This window comes from Hyposmocoma kahamanoa, unplaced genomic scaffold, assembly GCF_003589595.1.
Source record: "Hyposmocoma kahamanoa isolate Upper Pololo Valley unplaced genomic scaffold, ASM358959v1 87, whole genome shotgun sequence".
Classification (NCBI taxonomy): domain Eukaryota; kingdom Metazoa; phylum Arthropoda; class Insecta; order Lepidoptera; family Cosmopterigidae; genus Hyposmocoma; species Hyposmocoma kahamanoa.
Window position 1 is genome coordinate 21,219,078 of NW_020654422.1, and position 22,767 is coordinate 21,241,844.

Here is a 22,767-nt window from a genome sequence, read left to right on the forward strand (position 1 = left end):
CTAGACTAAATTTGTTCTCTACTTTGCATCTTTACTCTAATTTTAATTATAAATATATGTCAAATAATGATTTATATGTAAACTGTTTTAGTATGGTTTTGTGTTAATTATGTTGTGGCAATAAAAGTATGTCTACGTCTACGCCCATTTACGAGTACTTAAACATACGCTTTTAATAATTTAAAAGAGGTTTATAAAATTAGTTTATGAAATAAGTAAATTAGTGCACGTCGTTGCAAGGTCATATTGTGTAGATTTCTATGAACTGTCACTGGGGCTAGCCGAGACTGGTAGCTGTAAAGCTGGGTGACGAAGTACTTTCATAGATTTCTCATAGATGGCGCTACGGCTAAAAAAGTCGTTAAAAAACCAAACAAAAAGACACGACAATAAGCACATAGAACAATTCGTGAGGTCCGCTGGTTAGTTCCGTGGCTTAGTTGGTATAGCGTCTAGCACACGGTATGCTAGAAGAGGTCCGTGTCGGCTCAAATCCGGCCGGATCGAAGGAATTTTTTCTGAGTGTTCGATCTGTGTATTAATACTTATAACAAACTAGTGGAGTAATTTCACATAAAAAATAATTGAATATCAATTCAATTATGACAGGGATTTTTAATATTTAGGAACAGTTTTTAGTATAATTAATAGGGATAACAAACAGTCAGCAAACCTAAAACATCACACTATTGATATATTATTATATGATAATGAAAACGCAAATGACGCCGAGATCCAATTTCGTGGTAATAGTGATACATACAAAGTAATAAACCAATAGCAATACACCAATTAGTAAAACTAACACAGTATTAGTAAACGATTGTAATTTAACACTGCTCCACCATTTGTAGTGTCAACTGTGAGTGAGCCTCTGGCTTCGTGTCTCGTTACTTAACAATGACAAAAACGACCTAAGTACTTTTACTAATGCAAGCAACAATACACTTTATGGCGAAGGATATAAAACTGATGCTCAAAATGAACGTGTTTAGACTTACGATGGCGTTGAAGAAAAAAGTATTGACAATGTTGTTTTGGGAACGGAAACACGTGATAGTGACAATTTTATGGATTTTTAGATTTTAACAGCCGACATTGATAATCAGCTTGTGCACGCAAGTGTACTTTAACGCATTTAGTGATAATTACGTGTTAACAGTTTTGTATTACAGAAGCAAACATTAAATGCCCTAAACAAAAATTGTGTTGAATTTATTTAATTACCATGATTACATTCCACAACATTGAAAATATCATATGAAACCATTGACCTACCAATAAATGGACGTCGGGTTCGCGCTAAAAAGTGTCCGCACCTGTAGAGCGTGAAAATCGCATACAGACCGTCAATTGCGCAATAGTCTATCTGCAATAATTTGCAAAAATTACTGCAGTAAAGTGTGAAAATAGGATTTTGTATCATATTTTCACTAAACAAATATATTGTGTTATCATAGTTGTCATTTAAAAGTGTTATTTTGTACAGTTTTATAGTATTTAATTTATATATAACTGAATCGTAAATATAAATTACAAAAGCACACGAAATAATGAAATAGCTAACTGTCCTTTTTCTACTCATTGCATGCGCATAAGATGGAAAGAAACCCATTACGTCAGTTTCAAGAAGCTTATATAAACTTCTTGGTCATTTTCAATTGTTCGAACCACAAGCGATTTTTAAAATGTTTTTTTTTTATTAAACGTTAGCAATAAGTAACAATATATTGTTGTACTCGTTTTACGGCATGGGATTACCTATCGGAAGTCAGAAATTACATTTGCCCAAAATAACATTAGCTCGAATTTTCATAATGTGTTTTACGAAGATTACAAACCAAAAGCTAATTTTGTCTATGTAAAAAGCCTCAAAATTACTCGAAAGCGTAACAGTTTTATTATAAATCGGAATTACGGACATTTGAGTTTACGTTTAGTTAGAATATCGGTACATTTCTTACAGTACATGCTTATTTTCACATTTGTAGTAATAATTGTATGTATGTAGCTGCCCAACTCCTTATTATACCTTTAAGTGAATTTGTACAAAATTCGACATAATAATATATATAAAAAATAATAATAATATTTACGAGAAAGGCTGTTCCATAACTCTTGTGTTCAAGTAATTTTGAGTCGAAGCTAAATATGGTGCATTTTGTTAAGTTTCCAGTAGAAGCTGAATATGGTGTTTTTGGGCCCTTAAATTGTTGTAAGCAAATTTAGGCAGTACTGCAATGACGTTACAATTTAAATTAAATGTTTTAGTTTTTTATATTTCGTTACATGTCACTACGTTTGTATAGGTTAACCTCGGATATTTTTTTCGTGGTTTTTGTATTAGACCCGATGTCCATTTGTTGGTAGGCCGATGTATGAAACGTGCATTTTATTCATTGTAATGGGATATCTAGAGGGCCTTTAAAGAAATTTTCATTCCGGCCAAGCTGAAATAGAACTGGGTTGGACACATCTGTCGCATGCACCCTCAGAGATGGGGTCATACAGGCATTTCGTGGATACCAAAGTACGACCAGCGACAACGGGTAAGGTCAAGAAGATGGCGGGATGACTTGGACCCCCTTGATATTACGTCAAACTGGGAGCTGCGGAAGTCGAGAGGAAAAGCGTTTGTCTATCAGTATTTATTAAACTTTTATTATCATTACTTTTTCTGTGATTGACTGCTTTAGAACAGTATATTAACATAATGAAGGTATTTATTTATATATTTAAACTTTTGATTGATAAGCTACGTCTTCTTCTCAGTTTGGTTTTCCTTTGCCTCAAAGGCTGTCTGAAAAAGATCGCTTTCGTTCGTCAAACACGCGATTGCATCGATTCAGTCGCGCGTTTGCATCGATGCAATCGCCTATAAATCGCACATGTGGCGCGATTGCATCGATGAAATTGCCTTTAAGCCCCAAGTGCAGCAATGCAATTGCGCGTTTGTATCGATCAAATTTGCATCGATGCCTAAAATCGCGCGCGTGTGTAAAGACGATCAGCGACTGCATCGCGTTTGTATCACTGCTAAAAGCGGCCATGTGTAATCGCTGTTGGTTTTAAATTGTCTGTGTACTGGTTGTATTCTTGTGTGTGAGCAATAAGTATATCTGTCTATTTATCAAGTATACAAGTAATTCATGAGTGTCTGTATAACCGCTCACGCGATACATGCAGCCGTAGACGCATACCACACCTAGAGGTGCCGGTGATGATTTTATACCGATTTATCGGATATCGAAGTTATAACAGGTAAAAAAACTAATATTAATTGCTATTTCGGTAACTACTCTAGCAAACCATAAAGTTTTTAATGCCTGTGTCTGTCATTTAAAAAAATAAACATCTTCAAAAATACGTCACGACAATCGTGTGTGTTATTGTTTGGGCTGGTGATTTCTGTGTTTATTTATTGAAAACATACCGTAAGTAGCGTTTTTTAAGTTTACCCTGAATACAAATGTTTATAAACTATACTTTAAGGAGTAATTTCATGGTAAACGTTAGAACCACTCAAACGGAATATTATCATATTTATCCAAGTACACCAAAAATTTCATTAGTGCTTTTTAAGTGCAGGATTTGCGGTGTATTACTGCATTTTATTTGAGATGTTTTTGTTGGTAGTACGGAGGGTATTTATTTAGCAATGCAGAATAATAATTTTTATTTATAAAAACTTGTATTTAAACTGAATGCTTTTCTAATTTGCGAAACCAGATAGCCGCCATTTTGCGGTCGGAGGAGCGCATCGCGTAAGCGGTTAAAAACTGTGAAAACTTTGTTGGCGCAAACCGGATCACAGTGACGCAAAATCATTATATCTGATGAGTGATGAGTCCTTTTTGATATTTTCATGGTGCTTTACCCAAACACCTGAAGAAGATATTTGTATCGAGTTGGTTTTCCCAATTCCTGCACGATCCATCAATCAGCCGTGAACATGGGACTTATAAAGACCCGAGAAACGTTGGTTGTCTGAAAAAACAGATATACGTAATTTAGATACGAAGATGGTTGTTTCATGTCGGAATTATTTGTAAACTATATAGCAAAATTGACTAAAGTAATCTAGTTATTCGACCAACGAAAGGGTGCTAATGGCTACTTAGCCCTACTAATAAAAAAGGCTCATAATATCGAGTAACGAAAATGCAAACGATATCCGTTTTCGCGGCTCAAAGCAGCCAAATCAATAACTTCCACAAAGGGAATCCCTAAGAATTTCGATTCCAGCCTACTCAACTGAACAAAAAGCTCATCAAGCGAAAACCGACACCATTTTTCACACCTGATCTTCTACATTCGAGTTCAAATACCAATAAAAGGCCTCGAATCTCAGCCCTCTGCATATCAAATGAAATTTATTTCTAATTCCACTCCCCAATTGTCGTCGTTGCCATGGCAACGAGCGATGATTTATCTTCGCATGTCTTCGCCCCAATACGCTATTGTTCTGTTTCTATGTGTGTACAGGATTTAATATATCAAAGTTTCTTTTGTTGTGTATTTCGTGCCGTGTCTCTTCTAAAGTTTGAAAGTTGTTCTCGTTCCTGATTTTCATTTATTTTAAAAAAGCAAATTTTCACTTTAATAATGTCATGTCATGACGTCGGTGAACGTGATGACTACAGACATATGTTTATAGACGCCGCAAGGACCGCGATCTGCATGAAAACTAAGCGTGCCACTTTTTTGTACATCCTATGACGTCACAAGCGCAGTTCAGTGATGGGAACCTCCTTCGACTAAAAAGATCGAATCTAAGACGTATGCCATGAAATATATAATAAAAAAAGACCAAAAATAAGATAATTTTTATGCGTTTTATTAAAAATTGTTTTAAAAAAATATTTCGTTTCGAATTTTTATTCGATTTCAATGGTTAGCGTTAAAATTATTGTTCTTGCAATGAAATTAGTTTGTTTCGTGGATTGCTTACTGTATACTAGACTTAGTGTTGTGACGGCTCTGTGGTTGCGCTCCAGGCACATTCCCTCAAAGAAGTTTACCTTCTTGATGGGCATTACACCAACTCCATGTTGTAGCAATTGCTGCGTCATTGAAAACGTTTACCATGTTTTGATGGAATATATTCGGACCGAGAGACTCAGGAGACATTGGGCAGTGTGGCCAACATACGGTAGACTGGGTGGCCATTCCTTCGTCGAACGAAGCCAAGATAATGTACAAAATATATTTAGATAGTCTTAAGCCAGGTTAGATGTATAAATTAAGTAGCACTACGGAGCGAAATTACCATTAACGGACACGGTAAAGCTCTTTAAATTTAGATTTAAAGAAAATTAAAAATTGGCTTGTTATATTTTTTTTAACATCATTAAATTCGTTATATCTTATTTCTTTAAGTATTTAACTTATTTGCACTATATAATGTAGGACTTAATGCTAGCTCTGAGATATGTGCGACAACTGAAGACGTCTATCATGTGATAATGGAGTGTGTTAGTAGTGAGGTGAGACAACAGATTCAGAACTTAACGCTGTGTGCAGTAGGCATCACTTGTAAATTTCTCAAAATTGAGGTAGTGCCAACCGGTACTACCTCAATTTTGAGAAATTTACTTCGACTCAGAATTACCTCAATTTTGCGGTTGCAAAATTGAGGTAATTCTGAGTCTGAGGTAGTTCTCAGTCGATATGCAACAGCATCTTGGCCAGCCCCTTGTCTAAGGAGGCCAGGATGTTGTATATACCTCAGTATCGCTCCTGTGAGGGCGGCATATCTACAAAGATAAAAAAAAAGAAAAAGGACTTAATGCTCTAGCAGTAAAAAAAAATAATTTGTACGGTATAAAATAAATATGATACTTTTGTTAATATATAATAGACACACGCGTGGCCACAATCTCACCTGATGTTAAGCGACGATGGAACGCGTTTCACTAAAAAATGCCTATTCGCTCTAGCCTTGAATAGCACCAAATTGTACATTTCGGGTAACACAGATAGCCGATAGAGTATTCCATTCCTTTGCCGCACGCATCAGAAAGAAGGAAGCATAGCGCTTACTGCGAATTGGTGGTATATCAACGACATAAGGATGGAGTATTCCGGACCTTCTGACTAGAAGGTCGACAGAGGTTGGGTCGACTGACCCAAGGAGGAACGGTGAGGGTGGAAATAAATTGAGAAGTTCGAGCGCACACTCCTCGAAATGTATCCAATAGAAAACCGACAAGCAGGGTACTTTTCTGCGATGGTCGAGATTTTGTAGCTTGGACTCCAAAAGAGAACACAACATTACTTAATATATATATTATATTAATTAACTTAATATATCTCTATTCTATAAAAGTATATAATTACAATAACAACATTATGCATTGACGCCATCCATGGTCGAGCGGCTTACACACTGATTTTCATGGTATAGCCATCTCTGAGGTCTCTGAGGTCTCTGAGGTCAATGTAGTTTACGATTACCACAACACAAAGTTCTTTAGGTACTTACGTTGCGACTGGAACAACGTTTGTGATGTTGTAAAGAACAATATTTATGTAAATTTAAATTGCCTCTGTGACCGAACGGTTACCAAGCTTTTCTACCAAAGGTCCCCGATTCCTACCCTGCCTACATTTATTTCTCTACTGAGTTTAGGTGTAATTTGTGGTTGTCTATGTGTGAGGCCAAGGCACCCGCGATACAGGTTTTCCCTTGTGCGGGGCTATGAGTGTGTGTGTTATTATTATTATAATTAATTTGGTCTTGTCTTTCGAATGAAAGCGGTTTGTGTGAAAAGCGAAAAAAATTGACTTAAATCCTGTACGATGGATGAATAGAATAGAGCACTTAATATTTTTTTTACGCCTGTCAATGCCAAAGATCTGAGGGGCACTGCCACTGCGCCCGTCACCCTGAGATAAAGTCCCTTATGCATATATACAGTCCCATATACTTTCCTGGCGTCTTATTTTACAAGGAGCTTTATTGGTACTAAAATGCTGATTATGTATATGTTTTCTACCTTTAACTAGGTCGATAGGAATCTGGAAGTGATATTAAAGAAGTAATACTAAAACTGCCCTAAATCTAAGAGGAACACATGAAAACATCAAACCGAAATATTTCAGCAGTAGTAAAAACACTAATTTGCCATACAGAACACGTTCGTCTTCGGGAACGATGGAAAAACCTCGCAAGTTGATGGATTACTCGGTTCCTTATAAGTAACCGTAAACAACTTGTGTTAATTGCTAAAAACGAGAGCTGTGTTTTACTTACCTTATTTTATATTTTTCTTAGGACGATACAGAAATAATATTAGAAATATTTGAATTGCCATGCCGTTGATTGGTTTGTGTTTTTTCGACTCTTCAGGTGATGCTTTGAATTGTTATAATTTAAAAGTAGAACAGGCTATTTATTAAGTTTAGTCTAACTTAACCGCTCACGCGATACATGCAGCCGTGGACGCATACCACACCTAGAGGTGCCGGTGATGATTTTATACCGATTTATCGGATATCGAAATTAGAACAGGTAAAAGAACTAATACTAATTGCTATTTCGGTAACTACTCTAGCAAACCATAAAGTTTTTTATGCCTGGGTCTGTCATTAAAAAAAAAATAAACAACTTCAAAAATACGTCACGACAATCGTGTGTGTTATTGTTTAGGCTGGTGATTTCGGTGCTTATTTATTGAAAGCATACCGTAAGTAGCGTTTTTTAAGTTTACCCTGAACATAAATATTAATAAACTATACTTTAAGGAGTAATTTCATGGTAAACGTTAGAACCACTCAAACGGAATATTATCATATTTATCCAAGTATTGCGGTGTATTACTGCATTTTATTTAAGATGTTTTTGTTGGTAGTACGGAGGGTATTTATTTAGCAATGCAGAATAATAATTTTTATTTGTAAAAACTTACGAAACCAAATAGCCGCCATTTTGCGGTCGGAGGAGCGCATCGCGTGAGCGGATATACCTTACTTGTCCCATTTTAAAAAACACTGTATTTTAAATAAAATAAATTTCCGGTTGTGTAATGTTGTCCTTTTTTTGTTATATTGATCGATAGAAGAAACCATTTCCTTCGTGGGTTTGTAATGATGATTTTTCTTATCTGGGTACAAAGATTTTTGAAAAAACATCTTGTCAGTGTTGTCGAAGTAGCGTGGTGTCTAAGTAAAATCATGTCGATGTAACATATTGTTGGAATAGCGTGTGTCGAAGTTCAATTTTAGAGTCGTTGAAAAAACTTGCTGCTTTGCTCGAGCTGAAAATTAACACTAAAAGATTTTTAGGATTGCCTGATAATAATTTGTAGTCAAAATTTTTTTTTTTTAATATGGCCGCCATTAAAGATTATTATTAGCTATTATCATCTTTTAAAACAAAGTTATAAGTGCCGAGGTCGTTGTCCGGGGTCCAGTGGAGGGCAAAACCCGAAGCGTTCGCACGCTACCGTACGTAGGTAGCATACGGAGGCTCTATTACGAGTACAAGATCTGACAATTGCTGAAAATGTAAGGCATACTTCCCGATGTAGTTACTGTTGAAATGAAATACTTATAGCGTTGTTGCATCTCGACCGTCTCTCTGTTAGATTCTTTATTCTTGAACGTTAGGGCAAACAGAAATATTTTAGAGAAAAAAATAATAATACCAGACTATCACCAATTTTCTGGTCTTTAATGAAGGATTTTTCGGTATTATAAATACCAGAATAACGATAACTCTGAGGGCATTACCTAAAATACCCAGACACAACCAATTTAGAAATGTTTGTTTCCTAAATTAGGCCAAATTGGGAAACAAACCCGGAACCAACTCATCAAGCGCTCCTAGTATTAACCGCTGTGTCACCGACGAGCATAAGCACACCCCGTTATTTAAACCTGACCACGCGCCGCGCTCGATTACACCGTAGGTGGGATAAAGGGCTCGTATTTAATATTTTTATCTGCTATAACTAATTTATGATTCGTGTGGTTTCTTAAGAAATAGATCAAGTGTTGGTAGTTGACACTGACTCCTATAACACTGGATATATATGCTCACTGGGTGTATACCAAACTTAGAGTCCGGGACAATAATAAACATCATTATTTGTATTATTTTTTGTACAATAGGTGTGCGGGTAGATCCTTTCGTATTTCTTTGGCTTCAGTGAATATTCGTGACCTTTACGTCTACCGCTGAAAAACAGATCTGACAATGTGTACCTATGTATTTTTTCTATGATATTATCCTGACTGCTCCCAAAGCAGATACATTTATAAATCTCACGGCTTACTGTCAAGTACATAAACAATATTTCCAGAAGCACCGTTCTAAGCGAAAAACCGAAAGTAACACGGTAAAAAAATTAAAAAGAGTAAACAAGACTTATTGGATGTAGTCCGTCCTTATTCGTAACAAACAGAAATGTTCCCTTTGTGTGGGCATTAACATATTCTTTTTTCAAATTAGTGCTGTAAGTGCTGTTGACATCACGTACAGGCCTGATGATTGTATGTCTACTGGCTGGATTTGCAAGTTTATTTTTAGAATCCAAATTCAAATTTGTGTCTAAATCATTAAACATATCGCATTTGCAACATTGACTTACAATTATATGGACGTCGGGTCCGCGCTAAAAAGTGTCCGAACTTATAGGGCGTTAAAATCGTATACAGAGCGTCATTCACGCTTTAGTCTTCGTTTGTTTCTTCCGACAGCGAAGCAAGCAAAATTAGAAAGTACTGCGATGACATTACAATTTCAACGTTTTAGTTTTTTCATATTCCTTTACATGTCACTACGTTTAAATAGGTTGACTTGGGACATTTTTTTCGTGGTTTTTGTATTAGACCCGTCGTCCATTTATTTGTAAGTCAATGATTTGCAAACTAAATTTAAAAGGATCGTAGATATCATGATTCTATTTAAGAACCAGGCTCTTGTGTATGTAACCTCCTCAACGTCTTCTGTCTTCCCCTCAAATTCGACACTGTATAGCCAGTGTTATTATTAAACAATTTCTTCTAGATACAAATTTCTTGTTGCTGATCACTCACGTATATAGTAGCCACTTTGTTCTTTCTCTTGGTTTTCTTTGGAGCAACTTTCAGAGATCACGGTACGTTAGTCAACACGCAGCGAATAGCAGCCGTAATTCACTTATTCTAGGTGTTTTTCTTAGGTATTTACTGGCACCGTGAAACATTAGCGCTTCACGCCTCAATGGTAATGGGGAAACCTTACAAGCTTGTCTCTTTAGTCACATTATCGCGTCCGTGTATTTTTTTCATTCTCTTTGTAATTGTAAATTCACAATGCTTATTATAAAACAAAACATTTGCTTACTTTCAAAAAACGACTCGGAAAATTTGTCATTTAGAGTACTGCTTTTGGGACTACCTTTGGGACGGCTCTGTCCAATACCAGTTAGCTGCCTTGGACTCGGTGGAGCGAAAAGCAAAGAGACTTATTAACAATAATTCTCTTGTGTAGTCGAAGCTTCAAAATCTCGACCACCCCAGAAAAGTAGCCTGCTTGTCGGTTTAATATCGGATACATTTCGTGGAGTGTGCGCAGGAACTTTTCAATTTGGTTCCGCCCTACTATTTCTTGTATTATAGGGTATCCTATAATACAAAAGCGCTTCCGATAGCGTTTGGAACACAGCATTATTTACCATCGGCTAGACAGTACTTTTTATTATACTAATTGACGGAACGAACAAGACATGCGTTTAGTGGTAAGTGACACACCCGTCCATAGTTAGTAGCAGTGCTACTGGGAGCTTTAAATTACAAAGATCTGAGAGGCAGTGCACGGTCCCCCGTCATCACGAGACATAAACGTTGATAAGTCTCATGTTCCTGTAGTTCCACTAGCACCCGTACTTTTCAAAACCATGATGCTGTAATGCTTACATTGCTGCTTGGCGGCAGAAATAGGTAAGGTTACTAAGCTAGATTACATCAACAAATTACAAAGATCTGAGGGGCACTGGCACTGCGCCCGTGACACTGAGATATAGATTGACAAGTCCATTCATGCAGGCCTGTATATTCACCAGCACCCTTATCCTTCAAAACCGGAACGCAGTAATGCTCACATTACTGCTTGGCGGCAGAAATATGTAAGGTGGAGTACCTGGACTGACTCCTTCACAAGGAGCCCTACTCCTACATGTACATTGTACCATTAGATAATTTGTGACTGTGAAAAATTTCGGACTCGCGATAAATGTCATTGTAAACACATAGTAAGGCTTAGATTTGATAATTTTCGAATTACTGGTCTGAATTTGAAAAAAAACCAACACAATAAGTCAAATTAAACCAAAATTCATGGCAACACCTTGCCTACTCAAAAGACAATAGTACGGTGGCGAAAGGATGCCAAAACAAGGGTCCGAAACCTTCACCGTCAGCGAAGGGACTCAGATCATTTATTACCCAATGTTGACGGCACAAGAAATTCCTGTGCTATCCTATCTAAGTACTGCATACTTTACCAAGGTTTTGTTTAGCGAGAAATTAAAAAATACGTTGTGAATTTTTTGGGGGAATGTTTTACAGGCTTTCTTCGTACGTATATACATATCTAGTAATTTAAAAGGAAAAAGAAAATGAGTCACGTAAAGTCTGTTCCTTAGATTTGGTAAGCAAAATATATACAGAGGAAACTTTATGTACAATATCAGAAAGCTGGGAAGATTCACAAAACAAACAGAATTTAAGATACTTATTTAGTTCTATTTAGATACAAAGTGGTTTGTTTTTTATAGAGATATAAAAATAAGTGCGCATTTGACCTCCATCTCACTTGATGGAAAGTGACGATGAGATAGACGATGTAGCATGAAAATGTCCAAGTTATAGCGTTCAGGGAAAAAGTTCGCAGGCAGGGAATTTCCATCCCTAGCCGCTGGCCATTTAAAGGTGGAAGCGAAACGCTTTGTGTGAATATCCTTAACATAGGGATGGAACCCCAGCCCACGTCTAGTCCACCGATGATGGAAAGGGAAAGGTGGAACCAAATCATGCAATTTCATCGAACACTGTCCGTGATGTATCCTGTAGAATACCAATAGCAGGCAACTTTACGACGGTGTTCAAAGTTCTGCAGCTTTGCCTCAACTAAATCCGAGTCACCTTGTCACGCTTGTCGATTGAATCCAAAGTGGCTAGTTGGTATTTAGCAGAGCCATCCCTTAAGTGGCAGCAATGCTCCATACACGATCGGACTTATGCTTGGTATAGATGATGCAACTGTCTCGGTATGAAATAACTCACCTTGGAAAGGATGCCAAGCTTCCTGACTGCATTTTTGGCTATAGATTCAATGTATCCGCTTAAGTTCAGATTGGACGACAGGTCCATTCCAAGGTTTATAGTCATCACTGTTTATTCATGATTCTAGCAACCACGAGATGACATTTTCTTGACAGATTGACTTACCAGCATGCGACCATGGTTCCAATTAACCGTTCCAAAAAATCGAGGTAATAATAAGTAATGCCGTGGTAACAAACCTGCACCTAGTGTTATTCGTAATCATCGAGTATATAACCAGAAATAGAGACGAAATAAGGGCCATATATTCCTGGTAACACATTAGCGATACAGCTCTTATAAATATCAACTCCCGTTTGCACTGAAATATAGACAGGTCAACTATTGACCTGTGTGTACGTCTACGTATATTCCAAAAAATATACTGTATTTATTGTAATAAAGACAATATCTCTAACAATGCCGTGCTGTTATATTCGGTGGTGCGGGAAAAACAGCAAATCATCTAATTACAAATCAAACGGAATCACATTACATCGGTAATTAAATATTAAATATGTAATTACAATTTTCGTCCCTTATAGCAAAGCTCAAGTTAACTGGTCGATAAGAAGTGAAACAGTTGACGACAACCATTGACAAATTGACGGGTGTTGACCCGTCAATTGTTTCGAACTAGGGCTAGCCAATCGGAGCGCAGTTGTCACAGTAATGATATGGCAGAATAGTTTTCAAACAAATTAAATGACATTTCGCAATAATGTTATTGTTACAAAATTGGTACAATACTATAATAAAATCACTGACTCCTTATGAGTCAAGAGTCACTGTCCTCTCTATAAACTTGATAACGCTTATTGCATATTGATTTACAATCACAACATAATAAGTAGTAATAAGAAGTATACATTATAATAGGTTTTATAGGGTGCGTGCTTGCGCGTGCGCGCGCTTGTGTGTGTACGTGTGTGACACTAAACATTTGCTAGAAAACTTAGATTATTATTGGGTTCATTTAAATAGTTTAGTGTAAATAGCGACTAACTTAAAGTCTGTCATCATCATCGACCAATTATTCGTCTCAATACTGGGCAAGGGTTTGCTCTAAGAAGAGGGTTTGGGCCATAGTCCAACTCGCTAACCCAATTCGGTTTAAGGGACTTGACGCGTTTTTATATTTAAGATTGATTGTTACAGAAATTTGTTTTTATTTATAGAATAAATCTCCTCAGCTCTTCTTTACTGTGCTGTTGCAGGGACAAATATGTATACCTATTAAGATCTTTATAAACTATACATGGTGCAATACATTGAATTGAATGGAGATGCTGGTTTCATCATGATATTTTCCTTTACTGTCAGCTAGAAGTATTGGTACTAAATATTCACAAAAGTGCGGAACTTAGAATTTACAGTCATGAATGCTGCTACTGGGATTTGAACCCATTGTGCAACCACAACTATCACAGGCAAGTTAGTATTTGAAAACGAAAACCAATCACGAAAAATGTCAATCTAAACTACATCACTTCCAGAAGCTTCCGGTGACAGCTGTCACACGCGTAAAATATTTTCCTGCCAAATATTACTTCTTGGGACTATTAGGGGTGTTTTACAATTGACCACACAGAATTATCATGTAGTTACACAGTGGGTAACTACAACAGTCACTTTAACCTCGTGATAGAGACACAGTTTTGATCGTATACCAAGCAACGTTCCGCTGTTGTTTTTTAGCAATACATCATTCGACTTTGTTCGTTATTCTGCCAGTGCACAGTGGAGGTGGAGAATGCAATCGGTAAGCTTTAATCAAACTAGGCCAGCGCATTGAGGGTTGCAGACAAAGCACAACATGCAAGTAAGGTGGCTATGATTATGAAATTACAGTACAAAATTAAATGTAAATTAATCGTATGTAATGCAAGCAACGCAAGACCGATCGTTGTAGCGATCTTTGGAAGAGACCTGAGTCCAGAAGTAGACGTATTTTGGATGAAAAATGAGGATGATTTTGTTCAGCTACTCATAAATCTAACAAATTCCTGTATCGAAAAAATATTTTTCTATTCACCAGTAATTTGAATTCAGTGAATCGTTACGCCTCGATTGACACACATTGTCACACGTCAAAAACACATCATAAAATAAAACAATGATAATATATTTGCCAATAAAAACATTAAAACAATAAAAGTTTATAACGTCAAAATAGAAGAAACTGATGCGAATGGAAGAGGCAAAAGAGATTTTCAAAAAACATAGCGAGCGGAAGTTCATAGTTTGGATCCAGGGTCATTTGTAATTGATTCAAAATCACTTGATACAGAATTCCTGCCATCAAAGCAAGTAACTTTTGTTCTACAACTTGAAAATTTTTTACTTCCCATACCGTTAGATGAGCAGCTAGTGCAGGTTTGTAAGGTGAGTTGAAAAATATTAGCGTGAGTTTTCAAAGTTTTGTAAAAAAGTTTTATTTGTTGTTTTAATGATAGAGAGATTTTTACGTGGTACGTGGTGTGGTTGACTATCACATTGAAAGAAAAATATGAATAATAACTTTGAATATACGTAGATGGCAAAATAATGTAACTAGCGTCTGGCCCAAATAACTTTGTCTTTAAACGAATATAAATTATATCTATCATCATCGTTGTTCACTCATTATGAGTCGTGCTGCTGAGCACGGGTTTAGCCCATCATTCGATACTCAAGCCCAAGCGGCGTTGAGGACTTTACAGTTTTCCAAGACTCCGACATAGACATTTCGTTATGATGTTCGATTTCACCCTTAACTTGAGGACTAAATATTCACAAATGTACGTACGTAACTCAGAAATAAAAGTCGTAGGTACATGACGCCTTAGGAATTCGAACTGACGACATCTTAACTGAGAAGCAACTGCTCGTATGAAACGCTCGTAAAAAAAAACACGTTAAAAGGCCTATAAGTTAAAAGCATCTGGATTTGACAATACCCAGTCTGGAAAATGTCACAGATAATATTTAATTTAAATTATCACAATTGTCGTGGTATGAGTTCAATATCACGCAGGTGACTTTAAGAATAGAAATATCTGTCTACCCTCTTTCGTTATCGACATCTACTTTCATCATAATGAAATAAATTTAAATTAATATTTTTAAATGTCCACATTTTACAAGCAATCATGGTAACTGTACCCGAGTCGGTAGCACAACGTATCGTGACATGCCGTCAGCGCGTGACGTCACACGTCGGCCTCGCTGCTCTGTGTGGTTTAATTTACGTACAAATAAAACACAATATGCGAATTATGAGCTCTATTATATTGTATTTCAATTGATATTTGTCTAATTTAATTTCACTCGTTTAATAATTCAGCGCACGCTATTTAAAGCGTTAATTAATTTGATTAATCTTATTTGTGATACAATAATAACGCCTTATGAATCACAATTAGATGTGCAAAAAGTAAACAGAAATGTCACTGTCAAAGTGTGAATGCAGATGCGCTAAACCTTGTATTTTTTAACGGAATTGGAAAAGGAGGATAAATACAACGGTACCACAAACACCCAGACCCGAGACAATAGAGAAAAGTTTTTGTACATTGTCCCGGCCGGGGATCTAATCAGGGATTTCAGAGCCAGCGACACTATGAAAACCGGTGTGCAACACCCCGACCATGGAGGTTGTCGTCAAACTATAATTTGTTTATATAAGAAACCTATCTTTGAGATAGTTTTTAACATATTTTCGACGAAAATTTTATCGATTTTAAATTACAGGAAATCTGACGCTACGTTACAAATGACTAACGTACGGAGCTTTTAACGCGTATCTCGCCATCATTTTTTCCGCCATTTCTTTCATACCAAATGACGGGACAAACATAACAAATGCCACTTAGATATATTTGAATTTAGAATATGAATCGAGTTCTTAGATTTCCGCGATTGTTAACGCGTATGTGCACCGCACTTCGGATGTCGTTTGTGCACTAAGTCCAATCCAAATCCGAGAAAATACGATATCACTTGTACACCTAGAGAGAAAAATGATCCATGCGACATTTCGGCCCGTAATATCTCTGATACGAGTAGTGCGCAAATGCTCTACGCATAGGAACTGATTTTTTTTCGAATCTAAGTCGCATATATTTTCTCAAACAAAACAACGTTTCGGGCCCTTTACAGGTCCTAGGGTCACGGCTGACAATCAGCCTTTGGTTTGTTTGGAAAAAAAATATACGCGATATATACATCCGAAAATAATAGCTTCATTTCCTATTTAGAATATGAATTTTTAAACAAAAACATTCATGCAACAAATTTTTGCGCCACTACGTACGCTAAACATTTTGATCCAAATGTCGAATGGCAGGAGCACCAAAAAATAGACAACTGCTCGATGCTACAATCGCCCCCGGCCATTGTCCAACGCGACACTGACACGTATCGGACAATATTATTTGCTCGATTTCCCAGCTATCTGTAAAAATAAAACAAACTAACGTGTGTCTGCTTACGAACGCCACCACAATGCTATCAGAACTGGTGTCAACTAATTTAAAATATTCATTTTTGGTACACCATAAAAATTTGACCACGCATATTTTGTAGCTGTTGATTGGAATTTAAAAAATATGTGTTATTCTCAATTGAGCGGCACAGTTTCACCGGACTGGACTCCAACCAGCGACAGTTGCTTCAACGTGGCTACGAATATCGTGACTATGGATACCGTGATAATAAAAACATTATGATATTTAATTAAAATAAAATATCACATTTATCAATTAATGTTTTGAGATAAATTAACGATTTTTTTCTTTAAAACGGGTTATTGAGTGCTGCATAAGCTGTACGTCGTTTTACAATAACTAAGCATATAATAATAATAAAGCTCATAACTCAGATGTGCAAGCCCGGATAGAAACCACGACCCTCTCTTGAGAGGCGGTCGGACAAAGTGTATACTCAACTTTTTCTTATAAAATCTTAAAATATAAAACGTATCTACTTTCATAAGAACCATTGTTCTTCTTATCGTCTTGATGATTGTAGTTTGGTGGTGATTGTAGTATGATGATAGTGGGGGGGAGGTTCTGCGCCTATAGCCTTTGTGGTGCGCAGGAGACTCGTTAAGAAATTGTTATAAATAAACACCCGTCGGACACGTTTTAATACGGAAGTGCCTATATTTTTATTAGGGTGTCACTACCTTTATTAACGAGAAATCGGCACGAATTGAAAAAAGAGAAAAATACACAGAGCGTTCCACTCAAAGTCAAAGTAAAAGATTATTTATTCCATAGGTAAAATAAATTTACACTTGAAAACGTCACATTTAAGCCACTGCTCCTTCATTACGCTGACCTCCCTGAGAAGAACGAGCAAGAAACTCTAGGGATTGCTCTTTTCAAATAAACTTAAATGCTATGGAATACACTTTGAATCAAATTTGTGTGGATTCTGGAGCCATGTTGTCTTTCCATACATCTTCATCTAACACGTAGTCTTCACTTCCGCTTTTAGGAGAAGGTTTCAGGTTGGAAGAAGACTTCATACTTCTTCCCAGTGTTGTGAAATATTTTACAGTAAGCACGTGGTGTTACTACTAAACATTCCTAAATATATTTAATATTTTTAAAAAGAAGTATTTTTTCAGTAAACTTTGCTATCTACGGTATTTACGGTATTCTTTTCATGTAATATGGCAAAATAGATATCCTACCGTATTTTAGAAATTAAAGTCATATATTGTACATGCGATAACAACAATTGTCTTCCTAATTACGCAGTATATTACCATGACATAATAGACTACATATAACAGTAAATAGTAAAATAACGGGGGATATAAACATAAAGGCTACAGTGCTATCGCCCGTAGCCAATGTCCGAAGCGACATTGACATTGTCGAACAGCTACACTAACAACTCGGGTTACATTTTGTTTTTATTGTGATTCGGACGTGTACAACAAAAATAATGGCTTAACTTCTCTGCAAAAATACAGATGTTATTTGTCATCTTACGGTTTCTGTAAATAAGTTGCATGATGTAGTTAATGGAATTAATGGTATTAATGTTATGATCTATAGTCTGGAGATTAGCCCTATTGAGTTATTGATTCATTATATCAGCATCCATATCGTCGTTGGTTAGTTCGACTCTCGCGCATCTGTTGATTGCTATTACTTAAGACCTTTTATTACTAATTTACCTGTGTCCGATTATATAATTACCTGTAACAAAAAGCAATTTGTAAGCAAAAACACAAAAGTTAAATATTAATATTAATACAAACCCCAGGTCCTTGCAAAAGAACCGTCCGTTATCTACCCAGGATGCTGCGAGAGGCCATTGAAATTAAAAAACATCCTAATTTCAACAGGGAAGATGGTTTCTCCGTACCACCAGTTTGGGATCCAGTATTGCCTCTAATGAAAAATCCCAAACAGATATAAGACTGCAGTGCTAATTAATATGTTTTAGTTTATTCTAATTTCTATTAATAATTAATAATAAATTGAACTTAATAAAAATTCATTCGATAAAATAATTTGTAAAACTTAATATAGCGTAAATTGAATTCACTTACAATTATATGGACGTCGGGTCTGCGCTAAAAAGTGTCCAAACTTATAGGGCGTTAAAATCGTATACAGAGCGTCATTCACGCTTTAGTCTTCGTTTGTTCGACTGATAGCAAAGCAAGCAAAATTAGACAGTACTGCGATGACATTACAATTTAAATTCAACGTTTTAGCTTTTTGCATATTGCTTTATATGTCACTACGTTTAAATAGATTGACTTGGGACATTTTTTTCGTGGTTTTTATATTAGACCCGTCGTCCATTTATTTGTAAGTCAATGGTAAATTGGAATGTTTTCTTTGTAAAATTAAAAATAAGATATTTAATTAATAACTATTGTAACTATAGTGAAAAAATAGGGTGGTTGAAAAAAAATGGTTTAAGACATTTATTTCTCAAAGAACATACATATTCACTTAACGAGAAATACAAGGTATCATAAAATTTCTACACAGAGTACGTGTTGACTAAATATTTAAAAGAAGGTATACAAATAAAACTTAATGATCTGACTTAGCAAAAAAAAAAAAAAAAAAAAAAAAAAAAAAAAATAACAGCAACAAGGCTTTAATCAAGTATCGCATATCAATTGCCATGGTGACAATTTGATAGCAATTACTACTGAAATAAAAGTAAAAACATCAAAATCCTGAGAAATTCCTCATAATGTGAAATTTTAATTTCTTTTTGAATAATTGGAATGACTGTATTTCCTTAATATCTTTTGGTAATTTATTATATATTTGAGCTCCTTCGTACATTATGTTTTTCTTTCCATAATTCGTTCGCGGTATTTGCAAGTAAATATCGTTAGCACGCCTAGTTACACGTTTTTGAATATGTCGTTTTTTAGTGAAATTTATTTGCGAGTGAATATTTTTATTTAGAATCTTCCTAATCAGTATGCAGGTGTTATAATTATACATTTGTGAAACAGTCATTAATTTTGTTTTCTGGTACAGTGTTATAGTTGGGGTTAGATAATGGAAATGAAAAAGTTTTTTTATAATTTTATTTTGTACTGTTTGCAATGTTTTTAAGTGTATTTTGCAAGCAGAACCCCAAACTTCAATAAGGTAGTCAAGGTGTGTTTTGACCAACGAATTGTATATTATATACCGAACACTTAACGGGAAACATCTTGTTATGCCATGGAGAGAACCCATGAGAGATAATATTTTTTCTAATTTTTTCAATTTGGAGTTTCCATGTTAAACGGCTATCCAACATAAGACCTAAATATTTTTCAGAGTTTACTCTATTTATAGCTTCGTTGTTAATAGTCAATATTGGAACTTTTGAGATCTTTTTATTTTTTGCTGAAAATATCATAAAATTTGTCTTAGTTACATTTATGGTAAGTAAATTGCACTGAAACCAGGTGTGAAGTTTTTTTAAATCATTTTGGGCTACACTTGCTATTGACTCGATATTATCACCATAATACAATAAGCATGTGTCATCAGCGTACAATGTTAGGTCGCCTTCCAAACCAATTTCGTGAACATTATTAATGTAGATTAGGAACAGTAATGGTCCCAAAATAGATCCTTGTGGGATTCCAAAAGTAATTGATTGAGGTGTACTCTGAGTGTTGCCAATTTTGACAACCTGCTGTCGGCTAGTAAGGTAAGACTTAATCATATTCAATGCAGTTTCCCTAATACCAATATTATGCAACTTATGTAAGAGTAGTTCATGGCTAATTGTGTCGAATGCTTTCTTTAAGTCTATAAAAACCCCTAGTGCTATTTGTTTTTGATCGATTTTAGTTTTTATGTTAGTGACAAGGTCGATAGTGGCAGACAAAGTGTTTGACTTGGGGCGGAAACCGTGCTGCTTTACATATATATAGTTAATTGAATTTAGGTACTCATTTAGGCGGACGTGGATTATTTTTTCTATAATTTTTGAAAGAACAGGAAGTACAGAGATCGGACGGTAATTACCTGGATCTGACTTACTTCCTGATTTAAAAATAGGGCTGACTTTTGCTATTTTCAGTGAATCGGGGAAGTAGCCATATTCTAAACAATGGTTGATACAGGTGGTAAGTTGACTTATAATTAGATTTTTTACACATTTTATTACTTTACAGCTGATACCATCCAATCCAGTACTCGTGTTGGTGTTAAGATTGTCAATTATTTTACCGATTTCATCTGTTGACGTTGGAGGCAAATTAATAAATTGTGAGGAGTTTGCGATTTTAGGTTTGGGTTGCATATGATTATAATTAGTACTGTAGCGATAAATTGAGGGAATTTTGTCAGCTAAAATGGAGCCTATATTGGCAAAGTAGTGATTAAAACAGTTGCATATTTCTGTAATGTCCGTAATAGACCCCGTGTTGGTATCAAGTTTTGTAGGAGCACAAGTCGTTTTAACTTTATTAGTTGCTAAGTTATTTATAAGTTTCCACATTTTGAGGGGTTTTTTCTCACAGTCTTTAAATGCCTTATGATAATACTGACACTTAGTCGTTTGAATATTGTCACGGACTTGATTCCTTACGGCGACAAATTGTTTCTTGATACTCTTCTCCTGTGGCGATTTCATGTACATATACCACAACTGATTTCTTTTATTTATAGCTTCAATTATATCTCTTTTTATCCAATCTGCTCTTGGAGGGTTTTGTATTTTACTTTTTGTAATCTTTGCTCTATTCACTGCATCCATTAAGATAATTTCTAATTTCTCATATTTGGTTTCAAAATGTTGTAATTGGTACTGTTCCACTGTTTTATATAGTTTGTGATAGTCTATTGCTTGGTACTCAATTTTTTTCTTTGTTTCAGGTTCATATTTGTGTAATTCTATATAGATCTGCTTATGATCTGACATTGATGATTCTACAGTAGCGAAATGAAACCTATTATTCCTTAGATTGGTGGAGACGTGATCCAAAATAGTTTTTGTGCTAGAAGTCTCTCGTGTACAGTATTTAGGGTCAATATTGTTTAGTATTGTAAGTCCACTTTCAAGTAACATAGTTTTGTAATTGGTGATTGATTGATTATCCTCTAGCAAATTATAATTGAAATCGCCGAACACTATTACACGTTGACGTTTGAGTAATTGTTGTGAGAAGGTTTCGAGAAAACTGTCATTGTTTGTCCTTTCTGGTTTGTAAATAGCACCAATGTTTAAGTTGAACTTGTCGATGTGGATCCATAGGTAATGATTGTCATTTTCATACAGTTCTTCGCTAGCTTCGTGTTTTAGGTTGTTATGAACATATATGGAAACACCTCCACCCCTTTTGTTGCTTCTATAATTAAAATAATGCGTATAATTAGGTAGCGTTAATTTTTGAGCTTCACTCTCAGACTTGATCCAAGTTTCCGTTAAAATTATAACATGTACAATGCTAGAGATTGCTTGAATACTGCATCTCAATTCGTCTAGTTTGCCAGGTTTAACGATGCTGCGCGTATTCGCATACAGGAACTTTAATGATTTCGGATTGTTAACTAGGTTACTGTAGGTACTAGCTGTGAAATATGTTACGTTGTTTACGGTAAAGTTTTCGACAGTATGTTCTATACGAGGTTTTTTGTACTGAGTTCGGTAATCTTGGGGATACCTTTGACGTACTTAATTGTGAGGTTTTTTTCACCCTCAGCAATTCTGCGTTTTAGTTGTTCTCGCAAATTTTGCAGTAAGGTCTTCTGATTAGGTGTTGTATCTGAAAATATTTTGATTCCATCAGCTTTTAAATTCGCTTTATTCCGCAGAATCGATTTAGCTATATCCGACGTTGTAAAACAAACTTTTAGTGGTCTGGAGAAAAATAGGGTGGTTTGCATCAATATTAGACATAACTGGTTGAAGACTGTTCCACCTCACTCAACCGTGACCAAGGGACCTGTAAAGGGCCCGAAACGTTCGGTTTGTTTGAAAAAACAA